This window comes from Apus apus, chromosome 1 (genome assembly GCF_020740795.1).
Source record: "Apus apus isolate bApuApu2 chromosome 1, bApuApu2.pri.cur, whole genome shotgun sequence".
Classification (NCBI taxonomy): Eukaryota; Metazoa; Chordata; class Aves; order Apodiformes; family Apodidae; genus Apus; species Apus apus.
In genome coordinates this window covers 173,281,392-173,303,098 of record NC_067282.1, presented here as the reverse complement: position 1 = coordinate 173,303,098, position 21,707 = coordinate 173,281,392, and positions in this window count along the sequence as shown.

Here is a 21,707-nt window from a genome sequence, read left to right as displayed (position 1 = left end):
CTTAGATTTGAACAGAAAAAAATACAGTGAGGCAATTAAAATCTAATACCTGTAGGTACTTATGCTTCCTGTCATACTATGTGGAAGTTGAAGGATTTGGACAGTCTGAAAAAAAAACTGCAGTTGGGTTAGATAGTAAAAAATGCTAAACAGAGGAACACTCCAAAAAGCCAGATTTTCTAAAGAACTCGTGTGCACATACAAGGGTGCAATCCATTTCGAATCTGGAATTTTACTCTTCTCCTCAGAAAAGGTGTCTGATTATTCTCATCTTATTAAGGCCATCTAATTATTTTACAAGGTGCTTGGAGGAGAAAAAATGTATTGCTGGTGTCTACAGAATACACAGGGGCTTGGGCTCTCTTACCTCGATTATTTCAGTTTTTAGCCAATGATGGTTGTATGTACAATGACAGAACACTGCTGGGAGCAGAGGCATGAGGATATACATTTGGAAGAATTTTACTGTCTACATTTTACTTCATCTTTCAATCAGCTACTGATTATAATGATCACATAAAACATCTAAACTCCAGGATTTTGTAGAATCCCGGAACTTGAAGATGGTAAAAACATCAATCAAATAAAAAGTTATGGTTTCATCTTCTTAACTTTATACATTTAACTGAGGCACACAAGTTCTGATCTGTCTTCCAGGCTGCTCACTCTAGGCAGCAGAAGGAGATGCAGGCATCAAGAGCTATTTTGTCCTCTAGATTGGAATATTTCTTTCTACAGATGAAAGCTGCTAAATTTGGTGTTTCAGACACCAAATGTCTAAGTAAGGAAGGATGAAGATAGGCCCACCCGTATCTTAGTTTGGATGCCAAAATCCTTATTTTTAGATTGTATTATTCTTTGGACCCAGTCCTGACATCTCAAATTAAAATAGACAAAGTAAAAACAATGACTTAAAGAGAGTGGTTGCCAATAAGGATTTTATTAATTTACATATACCAAGTTAAGTTCTTCACTGGCATATCCCGAGGCAACTCTTTTATTGGAACAACATCAATATGCATCTGCTGAGATCTGACCTTATTTTTAAGAGATTCTTCTGTTCTTTGAGAAATCTGAGGGTTTGGGCACAACGGTATTAAAAACAAAGAGATTACAAGAAAACACATCTGTGTATATGTTGTCAGTTGTTGTATCAGTAGAATCTCCTTCCAACAAAGCACATAAAATGCAAAATCTAAATTACTGAAAGACTGTGTGTCTACCTGGTTAGAGCATGAGTCACATAGCAAAACAGTAGTTCCTTTATCATGTAACTGGATGCATGAGTGATTATGAAGAACAATATGACCCTGATATGCCCTTTCACCATAGATACTCTTCTGAATTTAGTCAATTACTGCTCTCAGCATTCATGGAAAATCTGTATATATAGGTTTGCAAAGGTGTTGTTGCTTTTTTTTTTTTTTTTTCCCCTTGGTCTTGAAAGAAAGTGAACCTGTGAAATACAGGTAGTACATGAACAATAAAGTGTTAATGGTTTTCCAACACTTTACCAAAATGCTACCTGAAAATCACTTTAAAACTTAAAACACAGAAAACCTGGGACCAGACCACAGCTCTGTCAGCCTTAAAAATTACTTTCATTCATATTATCTCTGTGAATGACATACCTCTGCACAGCTTTTAAGATGCTATCTGCACTTCTCACTCAAAACTTCATCATTCAACAACTTCCTGTCTTAATTTTTTAAGTGGCCTCCTGACTTTCCCTGCCAAATCCCTCAGAATAGTCACAGTCTTCACCAATACTTTAAAGAGATGCACACTACAATTTTTATGGTAGATGAGATCTGAAAGAATAGACTTAAATTAGTGATTCAGGAAATGAAGAATTGCTGGGAGAACTAGATGACTGCTTGTAGTCCATCCCAGAACTAGGTTTTTACAACAGTGACTTGTGGCCAAAGATAAACATGAGACAGCATGACATGCCAAACATGAGGCTAATAGAATTTACACCTTCTGAAGAAAAACTCCAGCCTTCTGCAGGGTATCTCATTTGACAGTGTGAGAACTAACTGTCTTTTCTTCAGTAGGTCTCTTGAGTTATCTTGTGGTTTTGCATGTACTGTAGTAATCCAGGGGACAACATTCAGAAGGAAAGTTTATTTGGGCCTAGAGCTGACACAGTCCAATTTGATCCTCATAAAGAATTTTATTTTTTTTTATATATATATATGTATCACTATTGTACCTTTTCATAACCCTAGTGGCCTTCTCTGTTTTCTCCATGGTATGACAGAGGGCTACCCATCCTCATCAGGAATTGGTAGCATATATTTATCTTACTTTTTTCCCCACCTTAAGTCTGTAACTATTTGTTACCCACACAGTCTTTTAGGCAAAACAGGGAATAGCAGTTTGCTGTCAACACTTTTCTCTCTTCTCTGATGATTTGACAAGACCATAAAAAAAGTTATCTTAATCTCCTTAGAGCTCTCTGCATGTGGCATCACTCTGAGCATAGATTATAGCTCATGCATATTTACAGGCACAAAAACCTATGAGCATTTAGATCTTCCTCTTTACTTCCTGCTTGCTTTATAAATCTTGCTTCCATGTTGATCTCAGCTCTCCATTCATGTACTGGATTCTCTTGAATAAGAACTGTAAAGATCTCTCTCCTTTTCTAATTTTATGCCTGTCTGGAATTAAAGCAAGTTGGTGAAGGTTGACTGTTTTATTCTATATTTTAAATTTAAACTGAGTCATGGTTTAACCACATTTCCACACCTGGGATTTGTTTTTCTTGGATTTATTTTATATCTTTAATAACTGTTAGAGCAAATGTTCTAAGGAAATACTTTCCAGTTTTACTATTTTTATGTTGTTATACTGAACTTAGTTTCATTTTTATTTTGAAGTCAGTTTTATTTTCTTAACGAGTTCCTTTGAAAAGAAAAACTTCAATTTCGGTGCTGGGCTCTTCTCCTCTTCAAGTTGCCTCCTGCCCCCACTTCTTTTGAGTCTGGTTGTAATGAACGAATTCACACACAGGTGAGCACAGAAAGTTAGCAGATCCCATAGTTTATTAATGTGGTTGGAATGATGTTCCTTACACTCTCTTCTTGCCAAGCTGAGAGTGAAAGTGTTGGGGTGATCTCAGCCGCAGAAAGATGTGTCTACACGCTCCCTTTCACAGGTGCAGCAATAGAAATCCTACCCACCCAGTAACTGAAAACCTCTCATGTTTGCTCAGTATATTGCAGGCCTGCTTCTGCTCTTTGAGTGAGTGCTGGAATTGGCTCAAAACCAACTTCAATTTATTATTCTTGATTTTTAAGGTCAGTTACAACCCCAAAATGTTTAGATCTTGATTCAAAGTTTCATTTAACATCTCAGGGAGGTTCCATGAGTATAACAAAGCCTTTCTCTTCCCAGGGACAATATAATTTCTCATTTATTTTTATACACTCTAACGTTATGTAGTTCACGTCTGTACCATTTCAGGCTTACTTTTGACTGTATAGTCAAGAAAATTGTTGTGTCAAGTGCAATTTAAAATATACAAAATTCCTCCTCTGGGAGGTGCTTAAAATTTGCAGATATAACTCAGAAGAAAATTATATCTTCCTTACTATAAACTTGTCACTTCTAGTTACAACTCTGTCAATTATATTAAATAATACTCGTTTACCATTGGTGTTTACACTTAGAAAGTATATATAGCCTTTTATCCAACCTATTAAAGTGGTGTAAATGAAACAAACTAGCCCATAGCTGTTAGGAGAAGGGGAAATTTCAAACTATTATTTATATTCTCTGTGTGTATCCCATTTGCATAGCATATTTTGCTAACATCAAGGCAAGCAAAGTTCTATCTGCATGGAAATTATTTGGGAGTGTAGAGACAAAACCCATTTTAAGTGGTTGCAGAAGTCAGGTGGTAACCATACGGAGGTCTGGCTCAGCAAGGCTAGTGCAAAAGGAGAAGCAAAGAAGTCACAAACAGTGCACAGCAACTTGCATGCAACATGTATTCTTCAAGAATCTGCTCAAGTATAACTGGAGAGAACGAGGGGACACCGGCTGAAATTAGTTACATTTAACAAGCACAGTGATACAGCTTTTTGCCTCAGACTGAACCAAACCAGTTGATGGTCCACAGAGCAAGTTCATTGACTGTCATTCTCCCTGTGTTCAGGGTCATCCAGCTGCCTCACACGGCAGAGAGAAGTAGGAAAAGGGTATCTGTTAATTAACACCTACCCCTAGAAGCAGTATGGACTGAATTGTCTACAAGGCACCCCATTGAGGACTCGGGCATGAGATCATCTGTCCAAGGCAGCATGGATTCACTATCCACCTTCACAAAGGGCATGTAAGTAGAAAGCCCCCATCAGTTACTGAACTTGGCCTAAACTGTTCTGGCCCTGCAGACAGGCACATATGTAGCTTTGGAATGGTTTTTTTCCTAACTCATTAAGGCATGATGTAGTACACACATTCTTCCCATTCGTCTAGGGAAAGCTAGGTTGGAAAATTTCTCTCCAGTTTTACCTCCAGTCATGTACAAATCTCCTCCCAATATCTTTGGAGAGTACTTTGGAGAGGAACCAAAAGCAGAGTTAGAAAGAGCCAAGTGGAGAAGCCAGAATCAATACTCAGGAGAGGCACAAACCTCACAACCCAGAAAGGCAGATTTATATCTCTTTAATCAAGGCTTCACTGTACTTGCGCATATTCTCTCTTCATATAATCTCTAGCAAGGGCTTTGCCATTGGACTCCATTTCTGGATACCAAATCACTGTACCACCCTAGAACTGTAGCTGTGAGAAACAATGCAACACTTAACTGATAGCCCAGAACCCTACAGGTCAAAAGAGAATTGGTACTAACTTAATTTCAATTTTTTATGCTTTTGCTTAAGAAGGCAATATAATTTTGGCAGAAAGCCATTATCTTAAATCTGCTAGAAAGCTGGAGGGGAAAAAACCCTCAACAAATACTGCATTTTAAAATATGAAATAATATTAATAATAGTACATTAAATTTCAGTGTGCCGTGTTTACAGGAATAGGTAGGAGTGGATTAATCAACTGATATTGTGATCAGCTGCACTTCAGTAAAACATCCACCATGTGAATGTATTCACCTACCTGCCCACCTACCTCTAAACTGAAAGTTTGTATGCAGTAAAGGGGGAAAAAGAGAAGTAGGGGGAGGAAGTAGAAGCAGAAATTGCATTATTGAAAATTGTTTCTGTGTGAAATGTGCAGGCCAAAACACCTGCCTGATAAGCAGATCATCACCCCAGCACTACAGGGCGATTTATGAGACTTTTAAATAAAGCTTCCCTCCAGGCCCTTAATTAACAGACAGATCTACCTGAAAGTAGAACTAAAATCTAATTAAACTTGGCATTTAAAAAGAGTTTACATTAAAAGCACTGAGCAACTGCAAGAGTAATTTTATGCATTGCCCTTAAAGCAAACACAGTAAATACATGCTAAAGGAAGGAATGCAGATTTTGTTTTCATTGTGTAGTGCTTCTTTCTTCCATATGCTCTCACATACAGAAGATCCATGTAGGTCCTTCGTTATGACTGCACTATTGAAATTTGGGAAGGGTAGATTCATCTGATACCTAATTTCAAACATGGTTTCTTATGCCCTCCTATTATTTTATAAGACTCCCTTGCCACAATTTATTTTACTTAACTTTATCTGTCTGAAATCTCACAGTCTAGCTTCATTTTGCTACTGTTCTCATTGCAATCAATGAAAAGAGGCACCTTGGTTTTGCAGTTCATGTGACCTACATCAGATACCTCTTTTGGGACAAGAGAAATCTCTCTATGAAGGTGCCAATCCTCTTATATTCACTGCAGAATAAATTTAACACAACCATCTTAGATTACACGTTGTCTTTGAGATTATTAAGGTTAGTTGAGTTGAATCCCCAGGCATGAATTATACACATTCATATTCCTATCTGTGTGTTGTGATAATTTGAGGAGTTACACTATAATGAACAAGTTTGGACTTAAAACTTAGGCTAGAAATTTTAATCCAAAGGATTAAAAAGGGTTTACTCAGGAGACAGCTAGCTCCATACTCCAAGATTTTCCACCTGAATCCAGAAAAATCTTTGCTGGTTCTCACTAAGAAGAGGTACTTGAGTTGTGAAGATCTACATGGAAGAATAACAGATATGGGTAGGAGGGTGAATACAAATGAAGGCTTGCAGTTTGGGGTGCTGAAACAAAAGGTTTAAGTGTTAAGAATCTAGAAAAGGAGTTTGAAAAACAAGCATCTCTGTATGTAAATGAATACTTGTGCTTTCTGATAGTTAGTAGGTTTTAAACATGTAGGATGAAACATGAGGACCGGAAACAGATTGATTTCTGCTGCCCAAAGATGTTGGAGGCATGGCAATGAAGTGCAGCTTGTTTTAGGTTAATGAAAATGCACAGGGTGTAGCTGAAAAAGCAAGACCCAGCTGCTCTCTTGGGCCTTCTGGACACTGTTTTTTAGGTGACCTAAATGTTCTCTGTTATCCAGTTTAACTTCTGTAAATACCAGTCTGAATTTGCATCATAGAAAGGCAACATACCCTATCACCTATGGAAGAGAAAAATTAATCTTTTTTTGTCCTTCGTTTCTCCTTAGATGGGAAAGCAAGAAAGGGCTGAGGGAAGGGCAAGCTGTATACTATCAATCAGCATTGTTTTCATTTAAATGAGGGATGAAGGGAGACTAAGTTGCATTTTTAAACAGAAGAAGGAACTTTCAAAAGGAGATAATAATGGTATACGGTCTTACTCCTCCAAAGATAGGCTTAGATAGTAATATGAAATAATAATCCTCTAAATACCTGGAATATATTTTTCAGTGTAAAATTGTACCTGGAGAAATTTTTAAAGCTCCTTTGGAAACATATAGAGGCATTAGCACAGAAATTTTTCCATCCAAGTATAGTTTTACTTGTAATTGAGAAGTACTTCTTGGAATTAGCTACTTGCTTGCAGCAGTGTACTTCCTGTAATATAAAAATATTCTAGCCAAGAAAAAGGATTTTCATTGCATTAAGTGTATGCAGTGATCATTGGAGTGAGGCTCATATTAGGACAGGTGAGTTTTGCCTGTGTTCAAACACCTATAAGATAGATGTCCAATTTAAGTCGCTCCCATTACTCCCACTCATCCTTTCTCACTCTCAGCCCTTCCCTGTTGACTGTGGAAATTACTAATTTAAAACTAGATATTTAATGAGTCTGCAGCTTCCTTTTTCCTCTGCATTTTTAAATCCTCCTAAATGCTCTACAGAGAACATGGAGATCAGTGTTTCATTTTTTTAATTATAACTTTATTTAGAAGTACCATAAGTAAAGAGCCTTTCAGGATACCTCTCAGGGTATCTATACTGTTACATTATACTTTACTTTAAAAAGGGAATAAAGAAATTTCAAGTACTTTCACAAAATCTAAGTGTCAAAATTGCTATTTTGTTTCTTTTTAAATGAACATACTTCTTTTAGTTGTCTTCTAATTCTTTGGTGAAAAATGATTAGATAGTTCTGCACTTTGAATTGTGTAAGTGACAAGTGTTTTAAGAGTAATGCATCCTCCCAAAATGTTTATGTTTTGCCATCCTTCATCAACAGCAGGTGTTTTTTATTCCAACCAGATCTACTTATTAAATGAATGGGCAGAAAAAGTGCTTTATCTGAACAGAATTTGACAGGAGGGATTTGTGGTTGAAGCCAGTAAGTAAAAATACGGATGGTTTTCTTTAAATTGCCAAGAGTAACAGAGGCTTTTGTGTCCTTACATGAGTCCCTCATTCAGATCTCTAACAGCATTCAGTCAATATGCTGTGGAATAGCACAAAGTTAAAAAATTTTATTTTAAAGATCTTTGGTGATTTTAGTGCTTTTTGGAATTGTTTGAAAAAAAGGAAGGTGGGATGATATCTTGTGCTAACATCCTTCTTTTAGTTTACACAGACTGGTTGCCCTAGCTGAGCACAGGCTTCAGCACATGAAAACACCCGAAATACCTGTCCTGGCCCTGGAGACTGTGTGCTCTAATTATGAGCTCATTTAAAATCTGTATTGTCCCAGCTCGACTCCTGTTGCTCTCTGACCTAATTAAATGAAGCTTTCACTAAGTAGCAACACATCTTTGTGGCAAACATATCCCACATCTTCAGCCTTGGGGAAGCATTTCCTATCTGTGCAGCTGTGAGCCTGCATACGTGGTGTGGTGCAGTGACCCTGAAAGTGCTGACAGCAGTGGAGTTGAGGCTTTCCGCAAGGCTATGATAAGGGAATAGGTCTGGCATACATAGGCTGGAGGACATCATAGATAATACCTGACCTTCCTCTCTCTCCCCTTTGGCTTAATGCTAATTCAGACCCTGTCTTCCCGTACTAATGTAAAAGCAAAGGACGTTGGCTTGGTAAGAGTGATAATTTCTGTCTTCCATCCCTTTCCTTCCACAGTGCACACCGCGTTCCTCTAAGTAGCACAAGTGCTTTCTAGCCAGGAGTAGCATTAAGAGCCTGGGTCCCAGTTCTTCAGCCAATGGCCTAAAACCCATCTGGCTGGTGGCTTCGCTCTGCAAGACATGTCGGGTGCCTCTTGGCAGTTCAGTTCCCTGGCAGCCTGGTGGCTTGTACAGAAATGCTCCCAGGATGGAGTTGCGGTGGCAGGCAGCCAGCCAAACACAAGCTGACCCCAGGGTCTCAGGATGCAGACTGCAAAATATTCTCTTTAGGGGTTGCTTATGTAAATCAGGAAATGGTAGCACCAGCCTGAAAGGAATAAAGTGTATGAAACAGCTTTTATGATTTTGGGTGAATGTCTCTGCATAATAGCTCATTTCCGAATATCAGGAATGTCTTTCATTGCCGTTTACCCCAGGCTTACCACAGAGCCCCAGTACTCACACAGACACCTACAGGGGCCATTGGATACCCGAACTTATCACACATGGTTACCTGTCTTCAGCATAAGGCCACGATGGAAATTGTTCTTTTTTCACATGTTTAATATTTATGTTGGATAGCTGCAGGATATAATGAAAATTCACAGCTGGTTTGAGCCTGCTTATTTCTGCTGCTCTGAAAAGCAAGAAACAGAGAGATGAGATATCTCACATGGGAAGATAAAAAAGGAGGGCAATAGTTAGAGAGAAAATAATGGAAGTGTTCTGCAGATAAAAACAATATGAAAGAGAAGATTGATTATTTTTTTTCTCCGAAATAAGTTATCCCCAGAGCACACTCATTTATTTATCTAATGGCAGGGTAGGTCCCTTGATACTGGCCCTTTATATGTCACCAGTACATATCCACAAGGAGTTGTCAGCTTGATTAGAACCCATCAATGAGCTTCAACAGACTTTGAATCAAGCCCTGTGCTGCTTATTGGCTCTATTTCTCTATCAGATCTGTGTAAAGAAGCCTCCTGCCAGCAGGGGGTGGGTCTGGGCTAGAAATAAGGACAAATCAAATACGCATCTTCATGCACCAGGCACCACTCTGTTTTAATCATTATATTTATTTATAACAGTATAATAGGGAAAGTGCCAAGACATTATCTAATACACGGATGGTGCCGCAACAGCTTTTCATCTTAGTCTGGGAACCATTAGGACATTTTGCTTCATAAATAACAGAGTGAATTAAGTCTTCTCCTTGTATCAGCACCATATGTTAATAACAAACGTATTTATAAAGTTTATTTGAATAACATCAAAAGGGGATATTACAACAGATCAGTTGAACTGTAAACAGTGTTAAAACACTTCTTAAACTTTGTCACTAATGCATCTTAGAAGATGGAGAAAAATCCTGGTGGGAAATTCCAAAAATACTGGGGAAAACACAACATTTCTACATATGAACTTTGAATTTCTAACTTCCTTTATTAACTGTTTGAATTCACTGGTCTCAGGAGCCTGTACCCTTACAAATCTCTCTTAGACAAATAACAGCAAATGCTGGGCTGTGTTGTTAAGTCTGTGGCCTTCCATCAGTAAAACTTGTAAAAGAGTAAAGCAGAGGGTTGCAATGCGGATATTTATAAGTTTCTGGCTGATGTACTAGAGTTACCACAAATACAGTTGATAGTAGTAGTTGCTGTGTCCACAAATTAGGCTAGTAAATCAAATGTAAGTACTCACATGGCTGTTTTTGAGAGAAAGCAGCAAATTAGCAGATTATTCTATGTAAGTTCACATATGATGGAAAAATGTTAGAGAGTTCAATCCAAGTGGTGCCCTATTTTTTTCCATGCTCTGAGTCTGCTGGCAGCCCTGCCATCAGCATTTTGCCATTTTTCAAAGAGAATCACTATTCATTTCTGAAGGCAGTATCAAACAGCAGGTACTGCATTTTTTTGTGTGTACTGTTTCCTTTAAATGCATTCTTGAGTGAACACTGGTAGCTGTTAAGACAGTGATGGGACTACTCAGTGGGAAAGAATAGTTGGTCTTCTGCAACACAGGGAGATGCTGATTTTTTATATCTGTATCCAGCCAGGTTAGTCAGCAGAATATGTGTCTGCACAATGAAAAAGTTTTCAAAGGTTTCCACAATGGATTAAAAATTAATGCCAGAGGTTCATACCTCCTGAGTTAGTCTGTTAAGACAAAAAAAATCAGTGATACCAAAGTTTTGATTTAATGCAAGGAAACATGTAAAATATTACATTGGCTGGCATTCACTTGCTTAAACACAGGCATCTAATGTCATTTAAAGTGTGCTGAGACACATGAGATAGTTGTGTGTGGCTGGTATATATGAAATAGAAACTATGGGGGACTCTTAAGCTTCTACAAAATCAGTTGGAGGTCTGACAGGATACCACAAAGCATCTGAAATAACATTACACTCCCGTGCATTGGCAAATGAATCCTAACCACACTAACAAAACCCTAGTTACCATTATGTACGTTTAAATATCTAGGTAGATTCAGCAGTTCCTTTCTGCTTACGCTCCAGAGACATGCCTCCCTCCTTGGCTATTTTCTGCACATTCAGTCTCTTAGCGAAACTGAGTTCTTTCTGGATAGTGCAAATCTCCCCACATATGTGACTGGTCTAATTATCTTTCCCAAACATGAGGACCAATTGTGTGAATGAGGACTGTTTCTGGCTACAGGACTGCAGGTCTCAACTTTGTAAAGGAATCCAGAAATGGATTTATGGGCTAAGAGTTTGCTTTCTTGCTCTTAGAAACACACTCACTAATCATGCTTCTTCACCATGCCTTACACAAGCTGTAAATGTGAAGCTCTTTAAAACAGCTAATCCCTTCTTCAGCTTCCAGTCTTCTACAGTGAAGCTCATCCACCAAAATGGAGAGTCAGTATTGAAATAATTCAGCTGGACTTGGCAACTTTGAATGTAGTTGCACAAGTACGGTGTTTTCCATCCAAAATCCTGAAATTTTTTACAAAGACCTGTAGTGACAAGACAAAGAGTAATGGTTTTAAACTAAAAGAAGGTAGGTTTAGCTTGAATATAAGGAAGATATTTTTTTTACAATGAGGTTAGTGAGGCACTAGAACAGGCCGCTCAAGAAGTTGTGGTTTTTCCATCATTGGAAGTGTTCAAGGTCAGGTTGGCTGGGGCTTTGAGTAACACGGTCTAGTGGAAGATGGCCCTGCTTGTGGCAGGGGGGTTGGAGAAGATGATCCCTAAAGATCTGTTCAAACCCAAACCATTCTGTGATTCTACAAATGTAACAAGCCCCTGATTCTGTTACTCTTTTCCACTTCCCCTTAGATCAGCAAGAACACATCTGCAAATGGTATCCTTGCTTCAGGGACGTGAAAGAGGTAGGTGCTTCAACCAAACCACAGTAAAACAAATGTCCATACTGGTTTGCCATCCAGGAGTCTGCAGCCTGAGACTTGGGCTTCTTAGCTGTGCTACTAACTTGTGACACCTAGATGTGAGTTCTGTGATCCTGCTGAACTCTCTGATCATTGGAAAGACCAGGTCAAGCTGGGGTATGTGCAGAGGGGTGTCAGTTCCTGAATTTGCCTCTTGCCATGCACTGTTGGACAGGAGAGAGCATATGCTGTGAATACAATGGGATTATTCACTTAGTGTGGCAGGATCAGATTGCTGTTTTGAAATAACTTTTCCTATATTAGATATGCCAACATGCAGGAAGGAAGAAATAGCTCATATGAGTACTCAGATCATCCTCCAAGATGAAGAAATGGGACCAGTTTTGACTTTTGTTATTTTCTGCAGTCTTACAGACTCTCATGTGCTTTCAGTCTGATTGCTAGAATCAAGACTGAGAACTTTTTGAAAGTCCACAGGGTATGTGGCCAGTCTCCACAATGGCAGAGCTTATTCTAAATACAGCTCCTAAGTATGATAGGATTTTAATATTTTTTTCGTTACATTGTTTGAAGTGGAGCCACTCAGTCTGCCTTGTGCAGTCTGCCAATTTTGAATCACAAACTGAAAATTGAAATGCTTATTTTATTAGGGAAGAAAATGCCAACATTGAAAATAAGATTATTAATTTAAAAATAATGTTCTAGTCATTTGGCCTCCAAAACTGCAATCAAATAATCTGTTCATGAATTTAGAAATGCGTGTAACTCGTTTTGTTTGTTTCTCTAAGCATATAAGTGGATTCTTTGTAATAAAATCTTTACATGATCAGAGACAGAGTATCCAGTAAACATGTGATACCCACAAACAAGATGGATATATGTGCTACTTAACCCATATTAACCCATTATGTCAGAACATTTAGCAGCTGCTTGTTCTTCATTTTTATTCTTCAGTTAAATGGAAATTCCTCCTTCTGAATTCTTTGCTATGCAGACTTTTTCCTTTGCACACTTCTCTGCCATTGCTCTTTAAAAGGATTCTTTTTATCAGTGCTTATTGATATTTAATGATGGACAATCCTCCAAAAGTTCAAGCCTCAAAATTACCTCATTACTTAGTTTTGGCTTCACTCTGTTTCCATATTTGAGGTTGAAACAACAGACAAGTAAGTAAAGAACTCAGCTCACTACAGTATGGATCAACATGACCTTGAAAACTATACTTTTTCCCTTCATGTACACTACCAAGAATTTTAATGCAAATAGCTCCATTAGTGACTTTGGTTGTTTGCTTAGTAAGTTACTTTACCAGGCCCATCACATTGGCACATTTTCTGTTAAATTTAAGTCTACTGCTGTGACTCTATAATCACATTTTTTCAGTAAAGCTCTAATGATCCTGGCAATTATATGTAGATTATACTGCTGACAAGGCATGTTCATTTAAACATCTTCCATGTTTTAAGGGATCTCACAGAACTTTGCTACTTCCTGAAAACCATCACTTATCTAATGATACAGAGTGTATATTTGCATTATAAATATTTAGAATTTTGGCTTACCATTTGAATTTTTCACCCATGGTTAAGTGAAACCCATTACCTCAGCTTATTGCTATTCTTAACTCAGGAGAGATCTAATGGAAGTCACACAAGTGATAAACCCTTGGATTTTTTTATGCAGTTCCTTCTCAGTCTTCCCAGACATTGACAAAAAAACCCACAAGCACATCAAAAAATAAAAGCAAACTGCACAGGTAGTAGTTTGCAAGTGATGTAGAAGAGACAGTAAGATTAATTTGTAAGAAGCAACATCCACTTTTATCTGAAAGATACACTTGTAGGAAAAAATTGATACTTTCAGCTGGAGTCAATGGTGTTTACCATGCCAACATACCTGAGCTAGTCTCTAGAGGACTAGGTTTTACACCACACAGAATAATTATACCAGGGCATTCTTCTATTCAGGTCATGTGGGGAGAGAAAAAGACACTTCTCAGAGTGGGGTTGACAGCAGCCAGAGACAGGAAACATCCACCAGAAAGAAAAACAGTAAGGAGAGCTGTGCATAGATCTGTGTCAGTATGCATGTATGCCAGTATTTCCCTGGGACTCACAATCCAGCATCCTCCATAAACTCTTTTAATAATTTCATGTAATAGCTTGATGGATATTAATGTGGGATATGTGCAATGATTTCGTGAACCACTTTACCACCTTGAAGAGATTCTGACTTGCAGTTCCTACCACCCAGAGGTACACTTACTATACTGGTAAATTGTGCTCTTCTTCCTCCAGCTAAAAGCCTGCTGCTATGCACTGAAGATCTTGAGAGCTATTGAGTTAAAAAGAACGAAGAAGAAGACTGCCTCTAGCTTTCCAAAGGAAGGGTGATAGTTCTCCCTGAGGACAGGATGAAAACAGAAATAATACAGATTCCATAGATCAGAAGCCAGATTTTTCACCTCCTAGCTCAATACTCTTAAGCAGCAAACTGAGAGAAGCAGAGAGATATTCCACTGTGTTTCATTTATTTGTTCACACTGGCCTAGGACCATAGTCATTGGCTACACAACAACCATGCGACACTGAGAGCAATTAATTGCTTCCTTGTCTGGACTACCTTTCAGCTTGGTGGTAGGGGCATTACCTGGGGATAAAGGCAGGGGAATTTATCTGACAAGGGAACTTAATCCAGTCCCATAGAAAATGGTATAACAACAGCATTCATTGTCAAAGGTATGTGTCTTCTTGTCTTTTAGGACAAACTTTCCATTTCTATTTCTTAAAAACTGTTTAGAAAATAAAGGCCCACATCAATTCATTGTCACTGACAAAAAGTCCTCCATGTTCTGAATCCTGACAGCAGAGAAGAGAAACACACATCTATTCTTGATATTTCTTAGCAGCTAAGTCTAAACAAGCCTTCATTCTGGGTGGAGGCTTTCTGGTTCTCTGAAACGCCTGATTCTTCCTATCAGCTATGCAAGGTATCAAGGTACTTAGTTTATTTTAATTGTCTTGGAATACATTTTAGGCTTTAGAACCATTCTTCACAGAAACACAACACAGGAAACAACCTCACTGACATTACTGAAAATTTTACAAGAACTACTAACTGAAGGATATGAAGTGTTTAAGTGGGCAAGGAAATTACTAGAAATGAGGAAGATAATTTAGAAGTCCAATCAAGGAGAAGTACATATTTGGTTTTAGGGGGGGGATTAAATATAAATCTGCTGAACTCACTAGTTTTGATTGATTAAAAAAAATAATATAAATTTAAAAAAATAGAAAGAATGTGTGTCATTACTTGCATGATTGGTCCAATTTATTTATTTTTTTCCCCCCATGAAGCATGAAAGCTCAGTATTCTAGAGACATGCTGGAGGCAATTCAGCTCATGTAGTAAAATCAGCTGCTAAAATCCAATTACCAGTATGGCTTGCTCCATTTCTGTTGCTTCCTAGCCTGGAAATCTAAGAATCCAACCTTGACTTCGTGAGCAGATCTTTGTCCCCCAGTATGATCAGGTTCAAATGCAGAATCCCATGCCTTAAGGAAATTTGGGGCAGTTCTGGATTCTTCTTCATCTGGAGCCATACACTGACACAATTTCTTATCAGGTGCCAGTTGGTATTCAAAGGCTACCATGTTCCTCCCTTCTTCTTCTTTTTGGTTCTATATCCCATGTTTGTTTGTTTTCTTAATATGAAACCTTTTTCTTGGTTTAAGCATATGGCATTGCCTGTATATAAATAATTTCCTTTAACTAAGAATAAATAAGTGTTGAAGTCTATACTAAGGTGTGCTTTCTACCTACTTCAGGCTTGGAAAGAGCAATACTTAAAACATCTTGTAGTGGCCACTCATTCTAGTAATATAAATAGGCATTTTGTATGTGTAATGCGAAAAAATGGGCCTACAATTTTAGCTCCTCTAATGTGAGCAAAGTCCAAAATTCATGGGTTTAATGTATAAAGTACTTGGATATCACCCCAAACTTGCTCCTAGTTAGACAAGATTATGCTCTCATACAAATAAACCAGATGGTTCATTTTTGTTTGCATAATTGTGAACAGACATTGTTGTCAGACTTCGAAAAATCTTTTGAAGTACTCCTTTTTTGTCCTAACAATAAACCAAGATCAGGAAAACAGAAAATGCTAATGTAGGAGAAGATAATCTATGAAAACTAACAAGTTAAAAAATACTTCACTTGTTGCTACAGAAACAACAAATTAAAAGATACTTTACCTAGTTGCTACAGAAGATACTAAACTGATGTCTGCATAATCATTTACGTTTCTTATTGATGGAATTTTTAAAAGAAATTTTATCAACTTCAGTCTTTTGAAATAGGTTGGGTCATTTCCACAGATAATCTACACACAAAGACTGTGACATATCAGCACCCCAGCAGAGGAAAACTCCCCAGGCCACAGAAACTCCTAGACACAAATACACCACTTTAATCACAAAGTAGGAAAATTTCATTCAAAAATAATGTACAAAAAAAATAGTAAAGGAGCAAAGCTGGAGCATGTGTCAGACCAGAAAGGAAACACAGCAAACTCTGAATCTTAGCTTTATATGGGGAAGACCTTAGGTACCAATTGCTAAGCAAGCATAACTCTGGAGAGAACAATACACTAAATATGTTCCTCTAGCTGAAGTTCTTCTCAACTGGGCTAAAGCTCTCAATGCTTGTATCTCTCCTCTTCCATATTTTAATGCTTCTGACAGCTATTCCAGTTGGGAAGAAAACGTGAAGCTTTAGCTTAGTCCATGTTCTGAAAAGCCTGTAATTTCCTTTAAATTCTGTTCCTTGGAAAGTAAATCTGTATTTAAATGTTTTGGGACATTGAAGTTCTCCAGGGAGAAGCACAAAATATATCATCCTGCACCTGAGGAGGAACAAGCCCACGGACCAGCAGATGCTGGGGACTGCTCAGCTGGGAAGCAGCTTTGCAGAAAAGAACTTGGTGGTCCTGGTAGACACTAAGTTCAACATAAGCCAGCAGTGCTTCCTTACAGCAAGGAAGGCTAATGGTATCCTGGGCTGCATTAGAAGGGCCGTTGCCAACAGGTAGAGGATTCTTCCCCTGTACTCATCATTGGTGAGGTCACACCTGGAGTGCTGTGTCCAGTTTTGGACTCCCCAGCAAAAGAGAAACATGGACCTACTGGAAAGTCCAGCAAAAGTCCTCAAAGATGATTAAGGGATTGGAGCATCTCTGACATGGGGAAATGTTGAAATAACTGGGACTGTTAAGCTTCAAGATGAGAAGGCTCAAGGGGTGTCTCAAAAATATATATAAATACCTTAGTGAAGGGTGCAAAGAGGACAAAGCTAGGCTTTTTTGCAGTGGTGAAGAATGACAGAACGAGGCAATGGGCACAAATGAACACAGAAAGTTCTCCCTGAACAGAAGGACACACTTTTTCTGTGAGGGTGACAGCACTAGCACAGGTTGCACAGAGAGGCTGTAGAGTCTCCAACCTTCAAGTTATACAAAAGTTTTTGGACATGGTCCTGCGCAACTACCTCTAGATGTCCTCTAGATGCTTGAGCAGAGGACGTGGACAAGATGACATTCAGAGATCCCTTTAAACCTCAGCCATCTGTGAGTCTGTGATTCTGTGAAATACCAAAGGAAGACAAAAATTAATGAACACAGAATAACTGTTAGATGGGGAAGAGTGGTGAATAGTTCGCTTATTAAATGGATTACATTTCTTTATCTTAGAAGACAACAGTTTTCTCAGCTATTCTAATCACTCAGATTTATTACAGTAATCCCAGAAATCATGTTATGGCTTGAGAACTTTCTAGCAAAGTGCCAATATTCAAACTTTAAATAGTTTTCATTCAAATTTGAAGGCTTGATTTCAGTTTCTTCAGAAAATCAGCATGTTCCCTCATTGCTGAAACAGTGCTGCGTTCAGCCTTTCAAGAGATTTTCTGGATGAAGTAAACCCAAGGATTATTAAGTTATGTGTGAAGGCCTTTAGAAATCTACTTGGTTGTGATAACATGCTGTTGCATGTGCAGAGCTGATCTTGCCTAATAGTTATTCACCCATCAGTTCATCTACACTGGAGCTAAAGTTTGCACTTTTAGTGTCAGCATTTACAAACTTAGACAATCTAGTAAACAGATCATCAGACGACCGTCACCCCCCAAGAGTGAGAACAATACAAATATAGCCAGAATCTGAAGGTAAAGACAGGTGAATTTTTTTTTTTTTTCACACACATATGGACATATCAGATCACAGAATGGGAAATCTAGGAACACCACCAGAATGCTTCCTGACACTGCACTAATGTGATTGAGTAGTTCATCTGAAAGGAAGAACAGTCTGAGACATTACAGATTTAAATTGAAATATATTGGTTATAAGGGATTGTTTGTGTGTTTCTTGGCTATATTTGAACTAAAAAATATTTTTTAAGCCATTTAGAAGCTGCACAAGTTTCTTAACAAAAAAAAACCAAACCACCAAACAAACCCAAACAAAAACAAACAAAACGAAAAACAACAACTAAACACATAAGGGAACACTTCCATTTTCAAAGAAAATGTATATACAAGACAGGGACAACTTCTAGAACCCAGAGAATCACAGAATCAATCACACAGTCACAGGATGTTAAGAGTTGGAAGGGACCTCTGGAGATCATAGAGTCCAACCCCCTTGCTAGAGCAAGGCCACCTAGGGCAGGTCACACAGAAACGTATCCAGATGGTTCTTGAAAGTGTCCCGAGAAGGAGACTCCACAACATCTCTGCACAGCCGGTTCCAGTGCTCTGTCACCCATACATGTCACGCTTGTCACAGCCCTGCCATGACAGAGATCTCTGTCCTGGTGCTGGTCTGCAGATGCAGTAAATCATTTTCCACAGCTACTGTTTTTGAGAATGAAGCCAAGGGGAAACTACATTGTTACAGGGGTGACAATTCCTGGCAAAGATGAGTTATAGTACAGTAAAAAGAGCCAAGGAGCTGGTTTAGGCACTGTTCTGAACAGTGATGGATATCCTGCACTAAGTTGTGTTTAGGACCTGGAGGGAAAGCATTTGCCATTTTCTCCTATTCTTTCTTCATTCAAAAGTTTATCCAAATTAAAAACTCATGCATGAAGTATGAACAGTACCTATGTTGTAGTGCATAGAAAATCTTACTTTGCATGCATATTTCTTCCATCAGAATTAGTTGAATATTTCTTATTTTCTACACTAGTATTTTTTTTATTTTCAAACTCTAGAAATATGAAAGAAAATAGCAAAAGAGAATATGCACATCTTATTAATGCATTACACTTGCATTAATAGAGAGGCTCTGGAGACACAAAACAGCAACATACTTATCTTTACCAGACAGCTGAAGTGGGCTGAAGAACCCTTTCTGGTAGATCTGGCTGTTACGATTCACCTTTGTAAGTCTGCAACCTACTTTATAGAATCACAGAATCACAAAACTATCAGAGCTGGAAGGGACCTCTAGAGATCATCTAGTCTAACTCCCCTGCTAAAGCAGGCTGGTCTAGAGCACATTACTCAGGAATTAATCCAGATGGGTTTTGAATATCTCCAGAGAAGGAGAAGCCACAACCTACCTGGGCAGCCTGTTCCAGTGCTTTGTCACCCACATAATAAACAAGTTTTTTCTCCTATTTAAATGGAACTTCCTGTGTTCCAACTTGTACCATTACCCCTCATCCTGTCACTGGGAACTACTGAAAAGTCTGGCTCCAACCTCCTTACGCCCACCCTTCAGATACTTATAGGCATGAATAAGGTCTCCCCTCAGCCTTTTTTCTCCAGACTAAAGAGTCCCAGCTCTCTCAACCTTTCCTCATAAGGAAGATGCTCCAATCCCTCAGTCATCTTTGTTGCCCTTATGTTTACTCATGCTAATCATGACAAATGGTACTCACTTAGGCCTAGAAGTCCTCTTTCCAGTTCTTGCTCTAGAAATGTTATTGGTGTGATAGCATAACCTTAATCACAGTCAGATAGTAAGAACTGCACCCAAACAGACTTAGCTAAGAATGGGCAAGATGAAAAAAATGAAAAAAACTACAAACATTTCTTTCCCTTGATTGGTAGGAAGCTAAAGTGCAGTAGCTCAGTGGCTCTATTTGGAGCAATATTTTCTGTCAAGCACCTCATCTCTTGAGCCCTATCCAAATAAAGTATTCTAACAATCAACATAACTTTTTTCCTCTATAACAGGGCATCTTCCCCTATTTTGATTTACTATGGAATTATAAAATGCCACTGAATCTTTGAAATGTAATGATGCAAAATCATTCCTTATTTGAAACAGATTTCTGTTGCCTGAATACAGCAGTAAACTCCTAAATCCTTGTTTACGTGAAGTTATGCAAATACCTAAGGTTATTGATAATTCTAAGTCTAACATAAGAAATATCTAGTAAAATTTATAATATCAATAATAAAAATACCTAGCAAAAAATTTCTCCAATCTTCTGAAGCAAAGTCATGGGACTTTGTAACAGCTAACTCCATACTTTGTCACTCACCTACCCACTCCTTGATATGACAGGTCAAAAACTAATGGCTAACATACTGTCTGGATGGTTATTTTTTTATGCCACCCACCTTTCTTTGCACTTAACATCAAGAAGGAGAGTGACTGGACTTTAAAATTTATCCAGCAGGGAGTGAAAAATTTGAGGAAAAGACTTCTAGAGACTTCAACTTCTCACAGTAATTTACCTGTCCTTGAAGAAACTCATTGTAAACTCTCACTTGGAGATTACATTACACAGATAAATTACCTTACATCACATGCACCCAGGGTTTTCATCTGGTATATGTTTGTGTATTGTTTTTTTCTTTTTTTAATGAAATCAATCCCTCCTATCTGATTTTAGAAAACCATAGCAACCCACCTGTGCTGTGAAACAGCTGAACAGTCACATAGAGGAAGAAAAATGACCAGACAATGTTTTGAGCTACACACTGGTTCACTTAATTACCATCGATACATGGAGAAGCATGCTAGTTTATTCACAAAGAGCACAACTCAAAAAAGGTTCGCTGTGCTCTTCTACCAGCCTGAAAGAAACAAGTGAAAATAAGACAACAGTAACAATTATTCCCACAAACAGCTGTCAAAATTTGGGATGCAAACATGGATTTGAACATTGCAGCAGGAGGCTGTTGCTGGTTTTAAAGATTATTTCTTTCTGGGATTGTTTTAAAGTTTCTTTCTCAGCTTCTGCAGGTTAAAGCACTGGGGTTTGGTTTTCTTGGCCATGTTGCCTTTATTTTAAATCTCATTAAACACATTTCTAGGTTTCCATCTTTTTTCAGTTGTACCCTTCCTAAATTTACAACTGAGAGTCACTGAAAGAGGAGAAAAGAGAAAGGCATTTGGTGGGTTTGTGTGTTCTTTTGTTTTGTTGTTGTTTGTTTGTTTTTCTTTTAATTTCACTTTCTTGATATTCTCATGCAACTGCCTTCCCTTGAGTAGTTGCCTCACAAATATCAGGAAAAGAACAATCCTTTTTCTTTTCCCTCAAGCTCTCAATAAATTGAATCAGCAACCCCAAATAGTTAATAACTTTTTGATATCTCTTTCAATCATTTTAAAAAACCCTCACACTCACTTGTCATTGACAGCTTTGCCAGTGCTGTCAAAGAAGGCAGACTTGACTAAAAAATATTTTTTTTACTCTTTATCCAAAGATAAATTTTACTTTCTATTTTCTTCCTAGTCTGTGTTCAACATACTTGCACTAGTTGGGCAAAGAACCCCTACAGATGTTTATTCAACTCCCTAACCTCTAGAAAAATATCTTTTCATGTCTTTTTATCTTTAGTAAGTTTATTTTTTTAGTA